At 44.5% G+C, this 25,626-nt stretch overlaps 1 non-coding gene across 1 annotated transcript; it reads right to left on the minus strand.

Moving 5' to 3' along the window:
• Positions 1-24,598: 24,598 nt before the first annotated feature.
• On the minus strand, positions 24,599-24,672 carry trnas-aga (transfer RNA serine (anticodon AGA)). Its single transcript has one exon. It is a non-coding gene; the product is annotated as a tRNA-Ser (tRNA).
• Between the last annotated feature and the right edge of the window lie 954 nt (positions 24,673-25,626).

Consider the following 25,626-nt stretch of genomic DNA (forward strand, 5'->3'; position numbering starts at 1 on the left):
CGATAAAACATCCTTGGGATTTCCTTCAAGTAGTTGTATCCAGTCCACATCCACCAAATCACCTCTCAGTTTTGTAAAATTTGCCTTCCCCCAATTTAGAACTTTTACTTTTCGAGCTGCCCTGCCATTACTTAGCTTTACAAACTCATTATTGCTCGTGTAATAAGTGTAATAAGTAGAATAATTTACCAGTTACTCACCGATCAGCTTCTTCCCCTGTACCATGGAGGCTGAAAAGGCAGAAAAGAAAAGAGAGACCAAAGAGCACCTCCTTCCCCTAGTCAGTGAAGTCCCTCACACATCAACTCACAGCTTTACACTCTGTCCAAACAGGACTTTCTAATTAGTAATTATTCATAAATTACACGAACTAAAACATTAGTAACCTGACCAATTACAAGGTAGCTATTTGAGGGTTTTTAAACATAGAGCTTTTTTCCCTATCCCAAAGGCTCTTTTCAGATCCACCCACAGTATCTGAAAGGGCTGATTACTGTCTGAAGTCTGCTGTACCCACACCTCTGTCTATCCCTCTTCATCTAAAACAACCAGCGTCATCTTCCATTCCTTTCACCATCATGTGTTTAACTCAGCTTCTCCTTATAGACAGTCAGATATCAATGTAATAATGAAATGATCTGTGTCAGTGCTGGCCATTTCCCTGTCCTGATTTCAGACCCCACTCTGGACACTTGTTTCCCATTCCAGGACCTTCTTGTATTAATATTCAGCACCACCTGTCAGTCAGAAACTTGTTTCAATGAACCGATCCTTTTACTGAACTTCCAACTGCTGCTGTCTATTTCTCGAGGGAAAGAGCTGCTCACTGTGTAAGGATGTGAGGGGAATGTAACCCGGCTGCTGGTGAGAAGGTCCCGTCTTCTCAATCAAAAGCCTTTTATTTTACTACAGTGATTCCCAGATTCCCAGCTGGTCCGTTGAGGATTTTGTTTTCACAGAAATAACTTGTTAAATACAAATCTGATTCCAACACGTCAATAACAGGACAGAATGGGAACCTTTTAAAAGGATGAAACAACTATTTCAGTGTCTCCTCACTGTCCCCCTGAAGCCTGTGTGAAGGGGAATTACCAATAGTCTGTAATTTATTACTTCCACACCGAGTTTGAGTTATTTGTCATGTGAAAGATTGATGAACAGAGTCTTTTACCGTCAGTTACGGATGAGAAGTTGACAAAAATTGGCAAAATAAAGCTGTTCATAAAATAGCACCAGCAATTTGAGTCGGTAAAAGCAAAATTGTGTTTTAAAAGTTTATTTAAACCGCTACGGGAAAATAGATTTTTATGTCCTTTTCCAGTCGATCACTTCTTTTCCAAAGTGAAATTGGCGGCTTTCACAAATTCAAATATTGTGCCAGGTTGACAGGTTCAACCAATGATTTTTTGTATTTTGTGCATCGAGGTTCTCTAATTGAATCATTCATGTGAGCTAATGGCCATGTGGCCTAATGGGTAAGGCATCTGACTTCAGTATATTCCATGATGTTATCAAAAGATTGCAGGTTCGTGTCCTGCCATGGCTATTTTGACCCAAAGGGATTATGCAGGGCTTTGGGGATCGAGTCGGGGACCAAACAGATTGGAAACCCGACATGGACTGAATGGGGTGAATGGCCGACTCATGTTCTGTCATTGACTTTATCAGAAGAGGGTGACCAATCAGAAGTGGGCTGGGGAGACAGCGGGCTCAAACTGCAGGAATTCCAGGTCCCTGAATGACTGAGCTGAAACTGATCAATTTCACTGCAGGAAACACCGTCTCGGGGGAAATAACATCACAAATAATTCCATTTGACTAATTATTCAATTATAAAACAATGGGCAGATGTGAAGGTGTGATGTTACTTTTCACTGTGAGGGGAGAATCCGCCATCTGCATAAATCAGCAACTTTATAACATCGTCTGTACGTTTGGAAAAGAAACGATGAAAACTCTCCCCATAACCCTGGTGTGGTGGAAAGGCTCAATTCAGAGATTGGAATATAACGAGAGCACAACATAAATCATTAACTGATATTTCCGGCATAAAACACACCCCAGCTGCCGTTCCCATGTCACTGCTGTCCCTATGAGGCGGTGGGTGACTCTGAAAAGAGACTTTGTTTTGTGTTTCTGCAGGAAAACCACAAAGATCCTCCCAGGCAGTGAAACTCATCTTCCCAGAATCTCCATACCAGATTGAAACAGAAAACACAAAGACAGTGAGAAAGTTCCAGAGAGTTACTGAGCATTAAAACCATTGAAATAAACCAATTCTGGAGAGATGTTGGTGCAGCTTTTTCAGAGAGATTGTAGGTTGCTCTGAAAAGAGCCGTTGTGTTTCGGGTGTTTTCACTACATGGTGGAGTTTTACTTGGAGTTGATGTACTTGGTCACTCACTTTGTCCCTTCTCACATTCCGAGCGCTTTGTTGGGTGGAAATATTTATTCAGGCAGTTACAACAGCTCAGAGCCGACATTGAGTCAGAAACCAGAAATGGGAGTACGGGACACAGACAAGGAATTGAGGCTGAACCTTTATAAATCTCACTGGTTATAGGCCTCAGCTAGAGCATTGTGTCTAATTCCATGCTCCACACTTTAGCAGGAATGTCAAGGCCTTAGAGAGGGTGCAGAGGAGATTTACTAGAATGTATCAGAGATGCAGGAATTCAGCTAATGTGGAAAGAATAGGGGTCTGGGGTGTGTGAAGCTGGGGTCCTTCTTCTTAGAGCAGAGATGTTAATGGGGCAGTTGAAAGTTGTGTTCAACATTGTGAAGAGTTTTTATAAGAATAAAGAAGTTTGACTGCAATTAGACAGAGCCTCGGTGAGATCACACCTGGAGCACTGTGTACAGTTTTGGTCCCCTTATCTAAGGAAGGATATACTTGCCTTAAAGGAAGTGTAGCAAAGTGTCACTCGTTTGCTTCCTGGGATGAGGGGATTGACCTATGAGAAGAGATTGAGTAGACGAGGCCGATATTCCTCAGAATTTAGAAGAGTGAGAGGTAATCTTACTGGCACCTAAAAATCTTCAGGGATTTAAAAGGGTAAATGCTGGGAAGATGTTTCCTCTGGCTGGGGAATCTCGAACTAGGGATCACAGTCTCAGTATAAATGGCTCAATCATTTAGGACTGAGAAGAGGAGAATTTTTTTTCACTCAAAGTATTGTGAATCTTTGGAATTCTCGACGCACAGTGGTTAGCACCGCAGCCTCACAGCTCCTGTGACCTCGGTTCCGTTCAGGGTATTGCCTGTGCAGAATTTGCAAGTTCTCTCTGTGACCACGTGAGTTTCCGCCGGGTGCTCCAGTTTCCTCCCACAGCCAAAGACTTGCAGGTTGATAGGTAAATTGACCATTGTAAATTGCCCCTGGTGCAGATAGGTGGTAGGAGAATGGTGGGAACGTGGTAGGGAATATGGGATGAATGTAGGATTAGCATAAATGGGTGGTTGTTGGTCGGCACAGGCTCGGTGGTCCGAAGGGCCTTTTTCAGTGCTGTATCTCTCTGTGACTCTAGAGATGTGGATGCTCAATCATTGGGTATATCCAAGAGAGAGATCGATAGGTTTTTGGATACGAAGGGAATGAAGGGATCTGTGCTAGTGTGGTAAGATGGAGTTGATGTAGGAGATCAGCTGTGATCTTATTGAATGGCAGAGCTATTTCGATGGGCCGAATGGCCCACTCCTATTTTTTATGTAAAGTTCCATTCCTCTCAGGGAATATTTTATTTTCAAAAAGAGAATTACTGCACACACTGGAAGCCTGAATAATAACAGAAGATTCTGGAAACACTCAGCAGTTCCAGCAGTATCTGTGGAGAGAGGAAGGGAGGAGCAATGTTTCAGGTCTATAGAAGGGTCACAGAACTGGACCACTAACCCGAGCTTCTCTTCTCCACAGTTGTTTCTGGACTGGCTGAGTGTTTTCAGTATTTTAGGCTTTTTCTTTCTGCATTTCATCCTTTTCCCATTTGACTATTTGCTGTGAAACTTTCAGCGTTGTGCTCAGTTCTTTGTGTCGTTGTGTTTTCTTTATTTGAAGTCATGTAAATAGTATCCTGAAATGAATTTGCCAAATGGTTGGGCAAATTGTTACAACCAGCTTTTGAGCAAGTTCTCCACATACACAGTGAAGGATTCCTTCACATTTGCGAAGACCATCCAGGACTTGCATATCGATAGCAATGCCGTGTCCATGTGTCATTTGACATTGCTAGCCTATTCACCAATGTACCACTTCAGGAAGCCATAGATATTTGCACTGCAGTGCTATATCATGGCGATCTAGACCCGTCACCATTGTGTGAATCCGTATGCATTGAACTTATGAACTCGGCAACTTGCACAGTTGAGTTCAGTTTTATTGACACCATGTATCGCTGGTGTTGCCATGGGATCCCCTCTCGGCCCAGCTCTCACAAACATCTTTGTTGGATTCCATGACAAACCTGTTTTTAAGGGAATGACACCTAACCTCCGACCTCTTGCATATTTCCAATATGTCGATGATACATTTGCTATATTTGAATCCGCAGCTGCATGAAATAATTTCCTTGCACGTCTTCATGGGCTCCATCCTACACTCAAATTCACCTTTGGAATGGAGCAGTCAAATGAGTTCCCTTTCCTTGATGTACTAGTTGAGAAATCTGCCAAGGGGTTTTCTACCACGGTCTACCGCAAACCTACCTTCACTGGTCAATACACGCGTTGGGATTATTACAGTTCCACGCGCTAGAAGATTGGTCTTTTCGGCAACCTCATAAATAGGGCTGAGCCATTTGCTCACCATGCAAGCTTGATGCTGAAATAGGGCGAATCAAAGACATCCTGCATTACAATGGCTACACTGATCAGATCATTTCTCACTGTATATCGCACAAACTTATAAATGGGCTGAAGGACGTCATTTTGAGCCCTGAAAAGTGCCCAGTCTCCCTCAAATTACACTGGAAGGGTAATATATCCCCAGTATTTGAGTAACAGGTGAAGCGAGCTGTTTCCTACTGTTCCTATGCAGGAGCAACAAGTGTGGTGTTCACCACTAACAGGATGCTGCTGTCAAGCAAAAGAGACGTCCTGCCTATCACACAAATAAGTAACGTGATATATGAATTTCAATACCAGTGTGATGCTAGGTTTCTAGACCGTGCATCCCAAAACTGGTGGATTGTATCAAATAACATGTCCCTTCCGCTGTTCGCAATGGGCCCTACCCAACCAACCCATGCTTGCAAAACTCAAAACACAGTATCCAACATGAGATGTGATTCCACAATAGGACAACATTTGCTAAATAATTCTCAGTGTGCTAAGAATTACACTGACAACCGATTTAAGACTGTCAGTGGGGCTCGCAGTGTGGTGCACTGGTGTGTACTGTAAGCTACATATATTAATACACAGGGCCCTGTTCTTTGCAGACAGAAAGAACATGCACACACATTGTGCCAGTTTCAGCTAAACAAAATAAGTGACAGCCATTCACTGGCTCATTCCAAAGGGCAATGCCTTGACCAATCAGAGTCAAGCTGCCTGGTTTAAATTTCAAACAAAGCTGGGCAGTGATCTGTCAGTTACCATAAACTGATGCATTCTGAATGGCAATGCCTCGACCAATCAGAGCTCACTTGCCAACCAATCAGCACTCTCTTCTCATACAGAAGAAAGTTGTTGTTTTCCTTTAAATTGGTATTCTTGTGGATTGCCCTGCTGAGTGCAAGACGAAAACAACTGGCTACCAAAGTCTGGACAACATGTCACTATTTTCTCGAAATGATTACTTTTATTTTCAATATAAAAATATAAAGCAATATGAGTGTAACATTTACAGACAAATTCTATTACCTCAAATTGCCTGATTCTTTCACACTGACAGACTATGTGAACTACTGTCCCGATTTTGCAGTTCTCACTTCCAGTTAGCAAATGTCAGCAATCTGTGATACAGTGCAGTTTACAGAGCAGACCGTCAATCACAACATGCAATAATTGTTCAGCTTCTGTTGGACTGGTGGGATTTAGAAATACTAGGAATTGAGATGAGCTGTTATTGTATTTAATTATTTCTTTCATGGGATGTGGACGTCGCCAGCCAGGCCAGCATTTATTGTCCATCCCTAATTGCCCATGAGAAGGTGGTGGTGAGCTTCCTTCTTGAACCACTGCAGTCCATGTGGGGTAGGTACACTCACAGTGCTATTAGGAAGGGAGTTCCAGGATTTTGACCCAGCGACAGTGAAGGAATGGCGATCTAGTTCCAAGTCAGGATGATGTGTAGCTTGGAGGAGAACTTTCAGGTGGTTGTATTCCCATGCATCTGCTGCCCTTGTCCTTCTAGGCAATAGAGGATGCAGGTTTGGAAGGTGCTGCCTGAGTAGCCTTGGTGCATTGTTGCAGTGCATCTTGTCGATGGTACACACTGCTGCCACTGTACGTCAGTGGTGAAGGGAGTGAATGTTGTGGACGGGGTGCCAATCAAGCGTGTTGTTTTATCCTGGATGGTGTCGAGCTTCTTGAATGTTGTTGGAGCTGCACCCATCCGGGCAAGTGGATTGTATTCCATCACACTCCAGACTTGTGCCTTGTCAATGGTGGACAGGCTTGGGGAGTCAGGAGGTGAGTTACTCACCGCATGATTCCTACCCTCTGACCAGCTCATGTAGTCACACTATTTATAAGGCTACTCCAGTTCAGTTTCTGGTCAATGGGAACCCCCAGGAAGTTGATAGTGGGGGATTCAGTGATCGTAATGCCGTTGAATGTCAATGGGAGATCGTTAGATTCTCTCTTGTTCGAGATGGTCATTGCCTGGCACTTGTGTGGCGCGAATGTTACTTGCCACTTATCAGCCCAAGCCTGGATATTGTCCAGGTCTTGCTGCATTTCTACATGGACTGCTTCAGTATCTGAGGAGTCGCGAATTTTGCTAAATTTTGCAATCATCAGTGAACATCCCCATTTCTGACCTTATGATTGAAGGAAGGTCACTGATGAAGTAATGAAGAAGGTTGGGCCGAGGATACTACCCTGAAGAACTCCAGCAGTAATGTCCTGGAGCTGAGATGATTGACCTCCAACAATCACAACCATTTTCCTTTGTGCTAGGTGCAATTCCAACCAGTGGAGAGTTTTCCTCTTGATTCCCATTGACTCCAGTTTTACTCTGGCTCCTTGATGCCATACGCAGTGAAATGCTACCTTGATGTCAAGGGCAGACACTCTCACCTCACCTCTTGAGTTCAGCTATTTTGTCCTTGTTTGAACCAAGGCTGTAATGAGGTCAGGAGCTGAATGGCCCTGGCGGAACCCAGCTGAGCATCACTGAACAGGTTATTGTGAAGCAAGTGCCCCGTCGATGACATCTTCCATCACTATACTGATGATTGAGAGTAGACTGATGAGGCAGCAATTGGCTGGGTTGGATTTGTCCCGCTATTTGTGTTCAGGACATACCTGGGCAATTTTCCACATTGCCGGGTAGATGCCAGTGTTGTAGCTGTACCTGAACAGCTTGGCTAGGGGCGCGGCAAGTTCTGGAACACAGGTCTTCAGTACTATTGCCGGATTATTGTCAGGGCCCGTAGCCTTTGCTGTATCCAGTGCCTTCAGTCGTTTCTTGATATCACGTGGAGTGAATCGAATTGGCTGAAGACTGGCATCTGTGATGCTGGGGACTTCAGAAGGAGGCCGAGATGGATCATCAACCCGGCACTTCTGGCTGCAGATTGTTTCAAATTCTTCATCCTTGTCTTTTGCACTGATGTGCTGGGCTCCCCCATCATTGAGGTTGGGGATATTTGTGGAGCCACCTCCTCCTGTTGGTTGTTTAATTGTCCACCACCATTCATCATTGGATGTGGCAGGGTGTAGATCTGATCCGTTGGTTGTGGGATCACTTAGCCCTGTCTATTACATGCTGCTTCTGCTGTTTGGCATGAAAGTAGTCCTGGGCTGTAGCTTCATCAGGCTGATACCTCATTTCAAGGTATGCCTGGTGCTGCTCCTGGCATGCCCTCCTGCACTCTTCATTGAATAAGGGTTGGTCCCCAGCTTGTTGGTAATGTTAGAGTGGGGGAATATGCCGGGCCATGAGGTTATAGAATGTGGTTGACTACAATTCTGCTGCTGCTAATGGTCCACAGCACCTCATGGATGCCCAGTTATACATTGCTAGATCTGTTCAAAATCTATCCCATTTAGCACAGTGGTAGTGGCACACAACACGATAGAGGGTATCCTCAATGTGAAGACGGGATATCATCTCCACAAGGACTGTGCAGTGGTCACTCCTACCAATACTGTCATGGACTGATGCATCTGCGGCAGGCAGATTGGTGAGGATGAGGTCAAGTATGTTTTTCCCTCTTGTTAGTTCCCTCACCACCTACTGCAGACCCAATCGAGCAGCTATGTCCGTTAGGACTCGGCCAGCATGGTCAGTAGTGGTGCTACCGAGCCACTCATGGTGATGGACATTTAAACCCCCCAGCCAGACTACATTCTGGACCCTTGCCACTCTCAGTGCTCCCTCCAAGTGGTGTTCATCAGTCTCTCGCTGTCTCTTATAATAAAAACAAGAAATGCTGGAACCACTCAGCAGGTCTGGCAGCATCTGTGGAAAGAGAAGCAGAGTTAACGTTTCGGGTCAGTGACCCTTCAGGGTCACTGACCCGAAACGTTAACTCTGCTTCTCTTTCCACAGATGCTGCCAGACCTGCTGAGTGGTTCCAGCATTTCTTGTTTTTATTTCAGATTTCCAGCATCCGCAGTATTTTGCTTTTATCTCGCTGTCTCTTGCTGGTTTGCTCAGTACCTTTCTCTGTCTGTTCCTTTCTGGGTCCTGATAATCTCTTTCTGGTTTTCTGTGTGTCTTTCACTGCCTGTCTCATTGTCGGTGCTGTTACTCAGTGTCCTTGTGTCATTGTGCAGTGAGGGTGAGTCCGTCAGCACGTGTGTTGCTGAGTCTGGGATTCTTGAGAAATCCGACTCCAATCCTATTATGATAAAAACATTGGGGAAATGAACATATTTCACTAACGGGCAGCTGAAATCGAAAACAGCAGTTAGCAGAGTGGTGCAGCAGAAGCGTGCTGGGACCATAACCCAGAGGACGATGGATCTAAACCATTTTCTGCTATTTATGCTTGGTAATAATGCAAACAGTTCACTTTCAAAACATCAAGTATTTCCCCACAATAACAAGATGCTTCCAAAGGCACTTTATTGCAATCAGCTTTTTCCTTCCAGTGAACACATCAATCAGCAACAAATCACTTTTGCTCACACGAACACAAGCTGCAAACACGGACCAGCCGAGTCTCTCCCACTTTGTCAACCCCTTCCTGCAGAGCCACCTCTCCACCACCAGATGGTGATGTTGGCCACAATAAAACCAGGACAAATGGTCACAGTGAGGAGACGGTCAGCAACAGAAAATAAAACAATAACAGGGAAAACCTTTACACAACAACAGGGTACATCTTTACACAACAGAAAACATATTTACACAACAGGAAATACCTTTAGATAACAGGGAGAACACAATCATACAAATGCCTTGTTTCTCCATCTCAGTCTCGTTGTCTCTCTCTCTGTCCCTCACTTCTGCTTCCTCACAGTCTATTGGTTTTCTGTGTGTCTTTCTCTCTGTCCCGTTGTCAATGGTGTTACTCAGCATCCTTGTAACATTGTGTAGCCAGGCTGAGCCTCCCAACACCTGTGTTGCTGTAATAAAAACAGAAAATGCTGGAAATGCTCAGTTGGTCTGGCAGCATCTGTGCAGAGAGAAACAGTTAACAGTTCAGGTCTGTTTCCTTAGCTCACATTAACTTTGTTCTCTCTCCACAGATGCTGCCAGACCTGCTGAGTATTTCCAGCATTTCTTGTTTTCATTATGGCACAGAGTTCCCTTTTCAAACTGACAGAATTAACCACAATAATGTACTCTGAGTTTCAAGTTAAATATCAGCCCAATATTTACACACATTATGAGTTTATAAGTTTCAGTATTAATTCCCATAGTGCATCCTGACATATACATTAGATATAACATAACATAAGAACAGAAGAAATAGGAGCAGGAGTAGGCCATTCGGCCCCTCAAGCCTGCCCTGCCATTCAGTAAGATCATGGCTGATCTGCCCCAGACCTCAACTCCTCTTTCATGCCAGCTCTTCATAGCCCTCAACTCTCCAATATTTCAAAAATCTATTTACATCCTCTTTAAATACTTTCAGTGATTTAGCCTCCAATACTGTCTGGGGTAGAGAATTCCAGACATTCACTCCCCTCTGAGAGAAGAAATTCCTTTGCATCTCAGTTTAAATGAGTGTCCCCTTATTCTGTAACTATGTCGCCTAGTTTGAGATTCCCCACTAGTGGAAACATTTTCTCAACATCTACCCTGTTAATAAAAACAAGAAATGCTGGAAATACTCAGCAGGTCTGGCAGCATCTGTAAAGAGAGAAGCAGAGTTAATGTTTCAGGTCAGAGACCCTTCTTCACCCTGTTAAGCCCCCTCAGAATCTTGTACGTTTCAAAAAGATCACCCCTCATTCTTCTAAACACGAATGAATAACCTGTTTAGCCGTTCTTGATAAGTCAACCCCTTCATCTCAGGAATCAGCTGATTGAATCTCTTTTGAACTCCTCCAATGCCAGTACATCTTTTCTTAAGTCTAAATCTCAAGTGTGATATCAGATTGAGAGAATCTGAAAGATAGTATAACCTGAGATACAAACTGAGAATTCAGTTTAAAACTCCCCCGGATTGTGAAACTAAAAGATACAATAGCAATTTAATTTGTATAGACTGAGCTTTGGATCATATTCCAGCCCTCATACAGTATCAGACTGGAAGATACTGTAGCAATTCCATTAGTGCAGACTCAGCTCTACATTACAGAGCAGGGAACATATTTAAACAACCCGGAACACTTTTACACAAGATGGATCATATTTACACAACTGAGAAGACCTTTACCCAACAGGGAACCATTTTACACAATAACAGAGAACATCTTTACACAACAGCGAATACAGTAACACAACAGAGAACATATTACACAGCAGGAAATATCTTTAAAAGAACACAGGGAACATCTTTACACAACAGAGAACACAATTACATGAATCATGAGTCTTTCGCTGTCTCTTGCTGGTTTGCTCAGTTCCTTTCTCTGTCTGTTCCCTTCTGGGTCCTGATAATCTCTTCCTGGTTTTCTGTGTGTCTTTCTCTGTCTGTTCCCTTCTGTGTCCTGATAATCTCTTCCTGGTTTTCTGTGTGTCTTTCTCTGTCTGTTCCTTTCTGGGTCCTGATAATCTCTTCCTGGTTTTCTGTGTGTCTTTCTCTGCCTGCCTCATTGTCGGTGCTGTTACTCAGTGTCCTTGTGTCATTGTGCAGTGAGGGTGAGTCTGTCAGCACGTGTGTTGCTGAGTCCGGGATTCTTGAGAAATCCGACCACAATCCTATTTTGATAAAAACATTGGGGAAATGAACATATTTCACTAACAGGCAGCTAAAATTTGAAACAGCAGTTAGCAGAGTGGCGCAGCGCAAGCGTGCTGGGCCCATAACCCAGAGGTCGATGGATCGAAACCATTCTCTGCTATTTATGTTTGGTCGGAAGACAAACAGTTCACTTTCAAAACATCTAGTGTTTCCCCACAAAAGCAAGACGCGCTCGATTGCAATCAGCTTTTTCCTTCTAGTGAACACATCAATCAGTAACAAATCACTTTTGCTCACACGAACACAAACTGCAAACACGGACCAGCCGAGTCTCTCCCACTTTGTCAACCCCGTCCTGCAGAGCCTCTTCTCCACCACCAGATGGTGATGTTGGCCACAATAAAACCAGGGCAAATGGTCACAGGAAGGAGACGGTCAGCAACAGAAAATAAAACAATAACAGGGAAAACCTATACACAACAACAGGGTACATCTTTACACAACAGAAAACATGTTTACACAACAGGAAATACCTTCAGACAACAGGGAGAGCACAATCAAACAAATGCCTTGTTTCTCCATCTCAGTTTCGTTGTCTGACTCTCTCGCTCCGTTCCACACTTTTGCTTCCTCACAGTCTATTAGTTTTCTGTGTGTTTTTCTCTCTGTCCCGTTGTCGATGGTGTCACTCAGCGTCCTTGTAACATTGCGTAGCCAGGCTGAGCCTCCCAACACCTGTGTTACAGAACATAGAACATAGAACAGTACAGCACAGTACAGGCCCTTCGGCCCACGATGATGTGCCGAACCTTTAACCTACTCTAAGATCAAAACTACCTACATACCCTTCATTCTACTATCATCCATGTACCTATCCAAGAGACGCTTAAATGTCCCTAATGTATCTGCTTCTACTACCACCGCTGGCAGTGCATTCCATGCACCCACCACTCTCTTGTGTGAAGAAACTACCTCTGACATCTCCCCGAAACCTTCCTCCATCACCTTAAAATTATGCCCCCTGGTGATAGCCCTTTCCACCCTGGGAAAAAGTCTCTGGCTATCCACTCTATCTATGCCTCTCATCATCTTGTACCCCTCTATCAAGTCACCTCTCATCCTTCTTCGTTCCAATGAGAAAAGTCCCAGCTCCCTCAAACTTTCTTTGTAAGACATGCCCTCCAGTCCAGGCAGCATCCTGATAAATCTCCTCTGCACCCTCTCTAAAGCTTCCACATCCTTCCTATAATGAGACGACCAGAACTGAACACAATATTCCAAGTGTGGTCTAACCAGGGCTTTATAGAGCTGCAGCATAACCTCGCGGCTCTTAAACTCAATCCCCCTGTTAATGAAAGCCAACACACCATACGCCTTCTTAACAACCCTATCAACTTGGGTGGCAACTTTGAGCGATCTATGGACATGGGCCCCAAGATCCCTCTGTTCCTCCACACTACCAAGAATCCTGTCTTTTCGCCTGTATTCTGCATTCAAATTCAACCCTCCAAAATGAATCACTTCACACTTTTCCAGGTTGAACTCCATCTGCCACTTCTCAGCCCAGCTCTGCATCCTGTCAATGTCCTGTTGCAACCTACAACAGCCTTCCACACTATCCACAACTCCAGCAACCTTCGTGTCACCGGCAAACTTGCTAACCCAGACTTCCACTTCCTCATCCAAGTCATTTATAAAAGTCACAAAGAGCAGAGGTCCCAGAACAGATCCCTGCGGAACACCACTGGTCACCGAGCTCCAGGCTGAATACTTTCCATCTACTACCACCCTCTGTCTTCTATGGGCCAGCCAATTCTGTATCCAGACAGCCAACTTTCCCTGTATCCCATGCCTCCTTACTTTCTGAATGAGCCTACCAGGGGGAACCTTATCAAACGCCTTGCTGAAATCCATATACACCACATGCACTGCTCTTCCTTCATCAATGTGTTTTGTCACATCTTCAAAGAATGTAATAAGGCTTGTGAGGCATGACTGTCTCTAATCAAACTATGCTTTTCCAACTAATCATAAATCCTGTCTCTCAGTATCCTCTCCAATAATTTGCCCACTACCAAGTAAGACTGACTGGTCTATAATTCCCAGGGTTATCCCTATTCCCTTTCTTGAACAAGGGAATAACATTTGCCACCCTCCAATCATCTGGTACTACTCCAGTGGACAGTGAGGACGCAAAGATCATCGCCAAAGGCGCGGCAATCTCTTCCCTCGCTTCCCTTAATATCCTTGGGTATATCCCGTCTGGCCTCAGGGACTTATCTGTCCTCATGTCTTTCAAAATTTCCAGCACATCCTCCCTCTTAACATCAACCTGTTCGAGCATATCAGCCTGTTTCACGCTGTCCTCACAAACGACCAGGTCCCTCTCACTAGTGAATACTGAAGCAAAGTATTCATTTAGGACCTCCCATACCTCCTCCGACTCCAGGCACAAGTTCCCTCCACTATCCTTGATCGGCCCTACCCTCACTCTGGTCTTCCTCTTGTTCCTCACGTAAGTGTAGAACGCATTGGGATTTTCCTTAATCCTACCGCCCCAAGACTTTTTCATGTCCCCTTCTAGCTCTCCTAAGTCCATTCTTCAGTTCCTTCCTGGCTACCTTGTAACCCTCTGGAGCCCTGTCTGATCCTTGCTTCCTCAACCTTAAGTAAGCTTCCTTCTTCCTCTTGACTAGCTGTTCCACATTTCTTGTCATCCAAGGTTCCTTCACCCTACCATCCCTTCCTTGCCTCATCGGGACAAACCTATCCAGCAGTCGCAGCAAGTGCTCCCTAAACAACCTCCACATTTCTGTCGTGCATTTCCCTGAGAACATCTGTTCCCAATTTATGCACCCCAGTTCCTGCCTAATAGCATTGTAATTCCCCCTCCCCCAATTAAATATTTTCCCATCCCGTCTGCTCCTGTCCCTCTCCATGACGATAGTAAAGGTCAGGGAGTTGTGATCACTATCACCGAAATGCTCTCCCACCGAGAGATCTGCCACCTGGCCTTGTTCGTTGCCAATCACCAAATCCAACATAGCTTCCCCTCTGGTCAGCCTATCGACATATTGAGTCAGGAAACCTTCCTGGACACACCTGACAAAAACTGCTCCATCCAAACTATTTGCACTAAGGAGGTTCCAATCAATATTAGGGAAGTTGAAGTCACCCATGACAACAACCCTGTTACTTCTGCACCTTTCCAAAATCTGCCTCTCAATCTGTTCCTCCGTGTCTCTGTTGCTATTGAGGGGTCTATAGAAAACTCCCAATAAAGTGACTGCTCCTTTCCTGTTTCTGACTTCCACCCATAATGACTCAGTAGACAAACCCTCCTCGATGACCTCCCTTTCTGCAGCTGTGATACTATCCCTGATTAACAATGCCACTCCCCCACATCTTTTACCTCCCTCCCTATTCCTTTTGAAACATCTAAACCCCGGAACATCCAACATCCATTCCTGCCCCTGTGATCTCCAAGTGTCCGTAATGGCCACAACATCGTAGCTCGAAGTACTGATCCATGCTCTAAGTTCATCACCCTTATTCCTGACACTTCTTGCATTAAAATAGACACACTTCAACCCATCATACTGGCTGAAACTTTGCCCTGTCAACTGTCTAACCTTCCTCACAGACTCTCTGCACTCGGTATCTGCCTGTTCAACAGCTACCCCATCCACTGATCCATAGCTCCGGTTCCCATCCCCCTGCCAAACTAGTTTAAACCCTCCCGAAGAGCTCTAGCAAACCTCCCGCCCAGGATATTGGTGCCCCTCCAGTTCAGATGCAACCCGTCCTTCTTGTACAGGTCCCATCTTCCCCAGAAGGTATCCCAATGATCCACATAACTGAAGCCCTCCCTGCTACACCAGCTCTGTAGCCACGTGTTCAGCTGCACTCGCTCTCTGTTTCTAGCCTCACGAGCACGTGGCACCGGTATCAATCCTGAGATTACTACTCTGCTCGTCCTGCCTTTTAGCTTCCAACCTAACTCCTATATTCGCTTTACAGGTCCTCATCCCTTTTCCTAGCTATGTCATTGGTACCGTTATGGACCACGACTTCTGGCTGCTCCCCCTCCCCCTTAAGAATCCTGTAGACTCGATCTGAGACATCCCTGACCCTGGCACCCAGGAGGCAACATGCCATCCGGGAGTCTCGTTCGCGACCACAGTACCTCCTGTCTGTTCCTCTAACCATTGAATCTCCTATTACTATCGCTCTCCTATTCTCCACCCTTCCCTTCTGAGCCGCAGAGCCAGGCTCAGTGGGAGAGACCTGGCCGCTGTGGCTTTCCCCGGTAGGTTCCCCCCTCGACCGTATCCAAAACGGTATACTTATTATTGAGGGGAACGGCCACAGGGGATCCCTGCACTGTGCGCCTATTCCCTTTCCCTCCCCTGATGGTCACCCAGCTACCTTTATCCTGTGACTTAGGTGTCAGTACTTCCCTATAACTGCTCTCTATCATCCCCTCTGCCTCCCGCATGATCCGAAGTTCATCCAGCTCCAGCTCCAGTTCCCTAACGCGCTCTGTGAGGAGCTGGAGTTGGGTGCACTTCTCGCAGGTGAAGTCAGCAGGGACACTAGTGGTGACCCTTACCTCCCACATCCTGCAAGAGGAGCATGCAACTGCCCTAGCTTCCATCCCCTCTGCTCTAAATTGACAACAGAGAATAAAAAAATATAAAGGAAAACCTTACCTTACCAAACCCTCCACACAAGAGTCCTTTTTTTTGGTTGGAGGAGGAGGATGGGTGGGAGACACTACACGTGTAGTGTTTCGGGTTTAGCCACTGCCCGAATATATACGTTCACTTACCCAGCAGTCCCCGTGTCCGCGTCCGCCGAATCGCCAGGTAAGTACTTTATAGTGAAACTTACCTTCCCAGCTGCCCCCTGGCTCGCACTATCACCGCTACTGCTGATCAAACGTGTTGCTGTAATAAAAACAGAAAATGCTGGAAATCCTCAGTCGGTCTGGCAGCATCTGTGCAGAGAGAAACAGTTAAGAGTTCAGGTCTGTTTCCTTAGCTCACATTAACTTTGTTTCTTTCTCCACAGATGCTGCCAGACCTGCTGACGATTTCAAGCATTTTCTGTTTATGTTTCAGATTTCCAGCATCTGCAGTATTTTGCTTTTGTACGTGTGTTGCTATGTCTGGGACTGTTTGAGTGCAATGCTATTGCTTTATAAACAGCGTTGAAACAAACATTTATCTAGTTAACACACAGCACTAATACACAGCTGGATATAAACAGCAGCCTGCAGCAGAGGGTGCAGTGGAAGTTTATTAACACAAATAATTCACCAACACTATATTTACTGCTATCCTCAATCACACCACACTTCATCTTAACACGTTTTATTCTTCATTGACATCAACTTCTTGCTTCCAATAAACACTTCAATTTGGAACACAGCTTCCAAATCACCTTTATTCACAAACCCGAACACAAGCTGCAAATGCTGCAAACACACACCAGCCCAGACTTTCCCCTTTCTGTCAACCCATTCCTGCATCATTGCCTCTCCACCAACAGTTGTCGCTAGAATCATACAATCAGAGAATGGCTAAAGCACAGTAGGAGGTCATTCGGCCTGTCGAACCCGTGCTGGCTCTCTGTTGGAGCAACTCACCTCGTCTCACTCCCCAGTCATTTCAATTTCGGTGGTGGGAAAACTTCTCGAAAGAATAATTCGGGACAAAATTAATAGTCCCATGGACAAATGTGGGTTAATTCAGGAAAGACAGCATGGATTTCTTAAGGGAAAGTCATGTTTAACTGTCCTGCTGGAGTTTTTTGATGAGGTAACAGAGAGGGATGATGAGGGCAATGCTGTTGATGTGGTGTACATGGACTTTCAAAAGGTCTGACAGCATCTGAAAGGTCACTGACCTGAAACTTTAACTCTGCTTCTCTCTCCACAGATGCTGCCAGACCTGCTGAGTATTTCCAGCACTTTTTGTTTACATTTCAGATTTCTAGCATCTGCAGTATTTTGCTTTTATTGACTTTCAAAAGGAGTTTGATACAGTGCAACACAACAGACTTGTGAACAAAGTTATAACTCATGGAATAAAAGGGACAGTAGTAACATGGATATGGAATTGGCTGAGTGACAGGAAACAAAGAGTAGTGAGCAATGGATGTTCTTCGGGCTAGAGCAAGGTTTGCAGTGGAGTTCCCCAGGAGTCAGTGTTGGGACCCTTGCCTTTCCTGATATATATTAATGACCTAGACCTTGGTGTACAGGGCAGAATTTCAAAGTTTATGGATGATACGAAAATTGGAAGCATTGTGAACTGTAAGGATGATAGTGTAGAACTTCAAAAGGACATAGACAAGTTGGTGGAATGGGAGGACAGATGACAGGTGAAGTTCAATGCAGAGAAATGTGAATTGATTCATTTTGGTAGGAAGAACATGGAGTGACAATGTAGAATAAAGGGTACAATTCTAAAGGGGGTGCAGGAGCAGTGGGACCTGGGGTTATATGTCATTGGTTGAGAGAGTGGTTAATAAAGCATACAGTATCCTCGGCTTTAGTAATAGAGGCATAGAGTACAAGAACAAGGAGGTCATGTTGAACTTGTATAAGACACTAGCATCAGCTGAAGTACTGCATCCAGTTCTGGGTGCCACACTTTAGGAAAGATGTGAAGGCATTGGAGAGATTATGGAAAAGATTCATGAGAATGGTTCCAGGGATGAGGAACTTCAGTTATGAAGATAGATTGGAGAAGTTAGGACTGTTTTCCTTGGAGAAAAGAAGGCTAAGAGAAGATTTCATAGTGGTATTCAAAATGATGAGGGGTGTGGACAGAGTGGATAGGGAGAAACTGTTCCCACTTGTGAAAGGATCGAGAACGAGAGGGCACAGATTTAAAGTAATTGGTAAAAGAAGCAAAAGCGACATGAGGAAAAACTTTTTCACACAGCGAGTGGTTAAAGTATGAACTGCCTGAGAATGTGATGGAGGCAGGTTCAATTGAAGCATTCAAAGGGGAATTAGACTGTTATCTGAAAAGGAAGAATGTGCAGGATTATGGGGAGAAGACGGGGAAGTGACATCAGGTGAATTGCTCATTTGGAGAGTCAGTGCAGACACGATGGGCCAAATGGCCTCCTTCTGGGCAGTAACAATTCTGTGATTCTGTGATTCCAATATTCAAGTCATTTCTATATATGGTGGTCCTGACACTGACCCTTGTGGACATCACTGTTCACCATCTTCCATTCTGAAAAACAACCAAATATCACAACTCGCTTTTCTTGATATTTCATCCATTTTTTAATCCAAGCAGATACTGACCCTCCTATTCCAGGAGCCTCAGTTTTGTTACCCAGCCTTTTATGTGGTAGTCTGTCAAACGCTTTCTTAAAATCCATATAGACAACATCCATTGCTTTCCCTTCATCAACCTTTTCTGTTACTTCATCAAAAAAATCAGTTATATTAGTGAAGAAGTGGAAAGGTGCTGAAGCTTTCAGTTTTCGGTCGACCCAAAACAAGTTCAAGGCCTGAATAATGAACTGATTGCCTCATTAGTTCTGTGAATAATACAATGATTTAATAGACAAAGTTTTGAAACATTCCTGCCCATAAAGCTTGGTAACAGAGTGTGTGGATCTCCTGACTCAGAATGTTTAATGGATACAGTCCTCAGATCCGACAAGGAACCCCTGAACATCCACAGTAAAGACAGTGTGGATGAGGAAATGTAAGAGCTGGGAGCTGAAACTCAGGGACGGCCGAGCTCTCCTGTCATTGAGCTTGTGTGTCTGCTCTGCTCGCCGCACTTCCGGCTCTACTTTGTTTCCAATGAAAAGATGAAAAGGGCCGTTCGGTTTTCCTCTCACTGATAGCGTGTTTCACTCGGGTTAATATAACCCGGGACTTTTGCTGCTGAAATGAATTCTGCAAGGTCCCAGCAAACACACCGGCTCCCTCCTTTCTCCCCTCTTTCTATCGGATTGTTTTACCAGGAGGGGCTCAATAATAACAAACCCCCTGCAGGGAATGTCCGCAAATTGAGCATCTAAATGGGGCAAGTGGGCAGCTTTCTGGGTTCTAGGTTCCCCCTACCCCGCCCTCCCTCCCTCCAGTCCAAGCCCCTCTTCACTTTCTTTGGGACTTTGATGAGGGTGAAATGGGGAAAGTTCCCATTGATGTTTGAATGCTGAATTGCTGCAGAGATCCGCGCACGCGCGATGCAGCCCCGCCCCAGTGGGACGTCACAATAAGGAGTGGAGCGCATGCGCAGCCTTTCCCCAACCCAGTCTGTGAGGCCATTCACTCAATCAGGGGAAGATGCTTTAAATCAGCTGCTAATGGAGACTTCCCGGGCCCGGGGGAAGGGAACAAACAGCATCTACTTCCAGCAGCCACTGCTTTGGTAGCGTGTCCGCAGATGTGCTCAGAGATTAGCATTGAGTGGTGGGAAGTTGAGGGGGAGTCGGGGACTGTTTGTAACAGACACTGTGGAGCAGGAGCTGCTCCCGGAACATGGAGTGAGCCGGGGACACGGGGAAGGGAGAGTTCATTCTCGGACAGTGTCTGTCCAGGCTCAGGGAGACACAATGGGAAGAAATCACTATTGAAAATCACTGACAATTTCACCACCCAAAGGAGAGGGAATTTTCCTGCTTTAGTTCCAGTTTCTCACTGTTTGTTGGATTGTGAACAGTGGGGGAAAAATAGCCGCAAAATAACGATGTGGACAGTTAGACAAAGAGCATTTATTGCAGACACCAGGTGAGAAGTGTGAAAGGCACAATTTAAATAGTGGCTGCTTGTTTTCCGTTGAAATAGAAATGTGACTGTGGAAAGGTCACTGCTCTATCGGACAGTCCCAGTCATTGAGCAGTGCAGGGCTTGTGTTGTTTCTGAATGTCACAAACTTGTTGTAAAACCACTGCAAACACCTGGTAAACAGAAGCTGAATACTGCAGTACTGCAGTGGAGTCAGACACTGACACTGTTTGTGTTCTTGGTTTTCATTTTGTGATTGTTCATAATGATTATTATTGGGACGATTACATTGATCGCTTTTGTATCTTCTACCTCACCAGTTCTTTCATTCCTGCAGGAAAATACATGACGGAACCTGAATAGATGTGGTGATTCTTGGACACAAGGAAAAGTGCAGTGATCTCGTTCCAACACACAGTCGGTACAGGATCACTCCCAAAGCACAGAGATACTGCCAGCTCATCAGTTCCACTGGAGCAAACAAAATAAGTAGTCAGACAGACACTGATCCCAAAGTCAAGAGAGACACATTTTCAATCCAACAGTCAAACAACAGCAGGAGAGACAGAAGTTGTTTCTATTTCACTCCAATTCAGTACAGCTGACAGGTTGATACATCAATCACAGTCCAAAAACAAACTCACTATCAGATCTAAATAAACTCGGTCACCATGGTCACATTTTAAATATAAAATCTGAAATAGAACAGACAAAATTTACAGAATTGAAAGGTACAGAATGAATGCAAGGAGGCTTCAAGGGGGTTTGGACAGGTTAAATGAATGGGCAAGAACATGGCAGATGGAATATAATGTGAATAAGTGTGAAGTTCTCCACTTTGGTCAAATAAACAGAAAGACAGAGTATTTCTTAAATGGTGAGAGGTTGAGAAGTGTCGATGTCCAAAGGCACCTGGGTGTCCTTGTTCATGAGACACGAAAAGCTAGTATGCAGGTGCAGTAAGCAATTCGGAAGGCAAATGGTATGTTGGCTTCATTGAAAGCGTATTTGAGTACATGAGTAAAGATGTATGAAGTCTAGATGAGACCGCACCTGGAGTATTCTGTACAATTTTGGTTTCCTTATCGAAGGAAGAATAGACTTGTCACAGAGGGGGTGCAACAGAGATTCACCGGTCTCATCCCCTTGGATGGTGGGATTGTCTTATGATGAGAGACTGCAGAAACTGGGCCTAAATTCTCTAGAGTTTTGAAGAATGAGAGGTGATCTCATTGAAACAGACAAAGTTCTTACAGGGTGTCACAGGGTAGATATGGATAGGATGTTTCCTCTGTCTAGTGAGTCTAGAACAAGGAGACACAGTCTCAGAATAAGGGCAGACTGAGATGAGCAGGAATTTCTTTACTCAGAGGGTGAAAAATCTGTGGAATTCTTTATCCCAGTGGGCAGTGGAAGATCAATCATTGAACATATTCAAGACAGAAATCGATAGATTTCTAAATACTAACAAGGTCAAGGGATATGGAGATGGCAGGGAAAAATGGCGGAGAGGTAGATGATCAGTCACGATCTGTTTGAATGTTGGAGCAGGCTCGATGGGCTGAATGGCCTAATGCCCCTATTTCCTATGATCCTATGAATCCCAATAATGTACATCAGAACGTTAGACCAAGTTATGCATTACATACCAGTTCAAAAATCCCACAGAGATTAAGACTGAAAGATACAGTATCAGCCATTACGACAAAATGAAGGACTTGAAGCTTGCAGACCAGCCCATGTATAAGATTGAAAGTTATATTTTCATTCACAATCGTTTTCACAGAGCTTAATATTGAATACCAATCCACAACTTGTAGAGCACTACCAAATAAAACCTACAACTGTAAAATACAGTTAATCCATATTTTAAATTAAACACAAGGCAAATAAATATTGATACATTAAGAGAGCGGGAAACAGTAAGAGCAGAATGGAGCATAAAGTGCCCAGGAGAGGGAGTAAGAGTTCACTCGGAGAGCAGGGAACAGCGAGAGCAGGCGTCAAAAAAGGCAAAGGAATACACAATTAATGGGAGAACACTGAACGGTGTAGAGGAAGTGAGGGACGTTGGAGTGAATGTCCACAGATCCCTGAAGTAGCAGTGCAGGTCAATAAGCTGGTTCAGCAGGTAAATGGAATCCTTTCCTTTATTAACTGAGGTATAGAGTATTAGGGTGACCTGGTATCCATGGCAATAAGTCACTGACAGCTAACATTCAGGTGCAGCAAGCAATTAGGAAGGCTAATAGTATGTTAGCCTTTATCACAAGAGGATTTGAGTACAGGAGTAGTGAATTCTTGCTTCAAATGTATAGAACCTTGGTTAGACTGCACTTGGAGTACTGTGTGCAGTTTTGGTCCCCTTGCCTTAGGAAGGATATTATTGCCATAGATAGAGTGCAAAGAAGGTTCATCAGACTTGTTCCTGGGATGGTGGGACTGTCCTACGAAGAGAGATTGGGGAAACTGGGGCTGTATTCTCTGGAGTTTTGAAGAATGAGAGGTGATCTCATTGAAACCTACAAAATATTTAAAGGACAGTCAGGGTAGATGCAGCTAAGATGTTTCCCCTGGTTGGGGAGTCGAGAACCAGGGGACGCAATTTCAAAATAAGGGGCATGCCACTTCGGACAGTTTTGAGGAGAAATGTTGTTACTCAGAGGTTTGTGAATCTTTGGAATTCTGTACCCCAGAGGGCTGTGGAAGCTCAGTCATTGAGTCTGTTTAAAGCAGAGATTGACAGATTTCTAAATACAAATGACATAAGGGAATATGAGGAAAGTGTGGGGAAAAGGGCATTGAAGTGGATGATCAGCCATGATCATATTGAATGGTGGGGCAGGCTCGATGTGCTGAATGGCCGACTCCTGCTCCTATGTTCCTATGTTCCTAACTCCACATTATCGATGAGACACAGCCTCAGGCCGACTTGTCGGGTGTTGCAAACAGATAACACTGCTTCTGATCTTCACCAGAACAGAGAGTGAGATGTAAAATTGATCATCAAACAGACTGTGAGAGAATACAACAGAATAAAACACATGGAGAGACACTGTGGAATAACAAATAGATTCGATTGGAATGTTGAATTATGATTGGAATGGATGAAACAGCAGATTAAATTGGGGCAGAAAAGAGAAACTGATGGGAAGAAGGAAGAAAAGAAAGGATGGATCTGTTCACTTTTTTCAGTTTTTTCACTGGTCCATAAAAGCTGGATTAAACAAAGATGCAAAAAACAGAGAATTTCACCAAAAAGGGAGATTAAATGCTGCCGAAACCTTGGATCGAAGGATGCCCCAACAGATCACCTGTTTAACTGTCTCCTCACTGGGGGATTTCAATCAATGAGCAATATTATTCTCTCCTTTTCTTTTGTTAAATGAAACCACTACTGTCACTTGGAGTTAATATCCCTGTGTTCCAACTCCTGAATAATGAAATTGTGAGTTTCGTGATATTTTCTGGGCACATTTCCTGCTGAAAGAACTAAGAGCTCTTTTCTAATTTACACAATACTATATACACACTCATCAAGCCTCCGAAACTAGCATCCTTGGTGCTGCTCTCTCCTCCCAAACCTCATCTCATGTGACTGTTACATCATCACTCTGATTGTGGGAGGGGTTAATCCCACTGTCTTCAGCATTAACCCTTTACATCCTCATACTGCACTGTCTGCCCAAAAAATCGGTGGAGGGAACTTGAATTATCAAAACAGCAACAGCTGCCAGTTGAAAATCAACTCAACCCATCAGAGAGAGACTGTCAGAGGACTTCCTGCATCCAGTCCTGACCCTGTCACATGAAGCAGCTGCTCACCCAGACCCCACTCTCATCAACACTGAACATTTTTACTGAGACCCTTCAAATACTGTTTATAAAAGGCCGCAAAGATCAAAGTTCACACAGTTGTATTAAATACAACAAAGTTTAATATCTTCTCACCGTTTCTCGGGAACCACATGAGACTTAGGTTTTCTTATTTGGTTCCTTTGATTTTTCTTGTTCCTGACTGACAAATATTCCAAACCTCAGATAAACCCTCCCACTTGCGTCATGTCCCAGTCTCGGTTAAAAGCAACACATAATGACACAAACACCCTCCTTCAGTGAGATTAATATCAAGCTGTTTTCCAGGTTGAATGGAACTGTGAACAAATTTATGTCAAAGAAGTTAACTTTGATGTATTAGCAAAGAAATTCTGTCCAAGGAGAAACAGCCATTCCAAACTCATATCCTTCACAAAGGCTGTTTTTTTATGTGATTGAAATTCATCAAGTATTTTGAATTAAAGTTCACAAGACACAGATGTCAGTGTTGATAATGAAACTTTTCAAGCATGTTGCAACTGTGAAATAAGGCTTTGCTGGGAGTTGAACCCAGGATCTCCTGTTTTCTAGACAGGTGCTTTAACCAACTGAGCTACAGAGCCAGATCGCAAATGTGTGAGCAATTGAAATCAGAGGAAGGCCTTGTAGATAGTGGGCAGGCTTTGGCGAGTCAAGAGCTGAGTTCGTCACGGCAGTCTTCCCAGCCTCTGACTCGCTCTTGTCGTTGTTGCTGTCGTTGTAATTGTAATAGGCAACCGTCTGTCTCGGAAGACGATGGGCTACACCCGGGGTGTACGTCACTTCTGTGTGAAACATCGTTTGTTGTGGCTGTGGAGGATGACTCGTGAGTGACAATCCCTTCCGCAGCTGGGACAGATGAATATCATTGGCCCGAGGTCGACTGATAATTTTTCCTTCCTCTGAGCTCTCTTTCCCACCATCTGGTCATTTCTTTTGTCCTCTGCTTTTCCCATGGTCTTCCTGAATGCCTTTCTCCAGGAATTCCAGTCAGCAGGAAGGACTTCCCATGCATTGACTCCAATCCCAGTCAGCTTGAGATCTCGCTTTGCAGATGTCCTTGTATCACAGATGTGGGTGACCTGTTGGTCTCGTGCTGATAGCAAGCTCACCATGGAGCGTGTCTTTGGCAAAGCGACCGTCATCCATTCAGCACACATGACTCAGTCAACAGAGTCACCGCTGACTCAAGAGGGCAAACATGCTGCGGATCCCTGCACACTGGTGTACTTCTGCATTCGGCACTCTGTCCAGCCAGGAGATGCCCAATATCCATCTGAGACAGTGGAGGTGGAAGCTGTTCAGCTGCTTTTCTTGGCTTGTATAAGTTGTTGATGCTTCTCTACTCTAAAGGAGGGTGCTGAGAACACAAGCCTGTTACACGCGGAGTTTTGTATTTTCGATCAGTTTGCTGTCGGTTCACACTCGTCTTCTCAACTTTGACATGACAGCTGCAGCATTGACAATCCTGGTGCTGATTTCAGTATCAAGGGACAGATTGCTGGTGATTGTTGATCCAAGGTATGTGAAGCTGTTGA

The sequence above is a fragment of the Heterodontus francisci genome, unplaced genomic scaffold, assembly GCF_036365525.1.
Source record: "Heterodontus francisci isolate sHetFra1 unplaced genomic scaffold, sHetFra1.hap1 HAP1_SCAFFOLD_121, whole genome shotgun sequence".
In the NCBI taxonomy this organism is placed as follows: Eukaryota; Metazoa; Chordata; class Chondrichthyes; order Heterodontiformes; family Heterodontidae; genus Heterodontus; species Heterodontus francisci.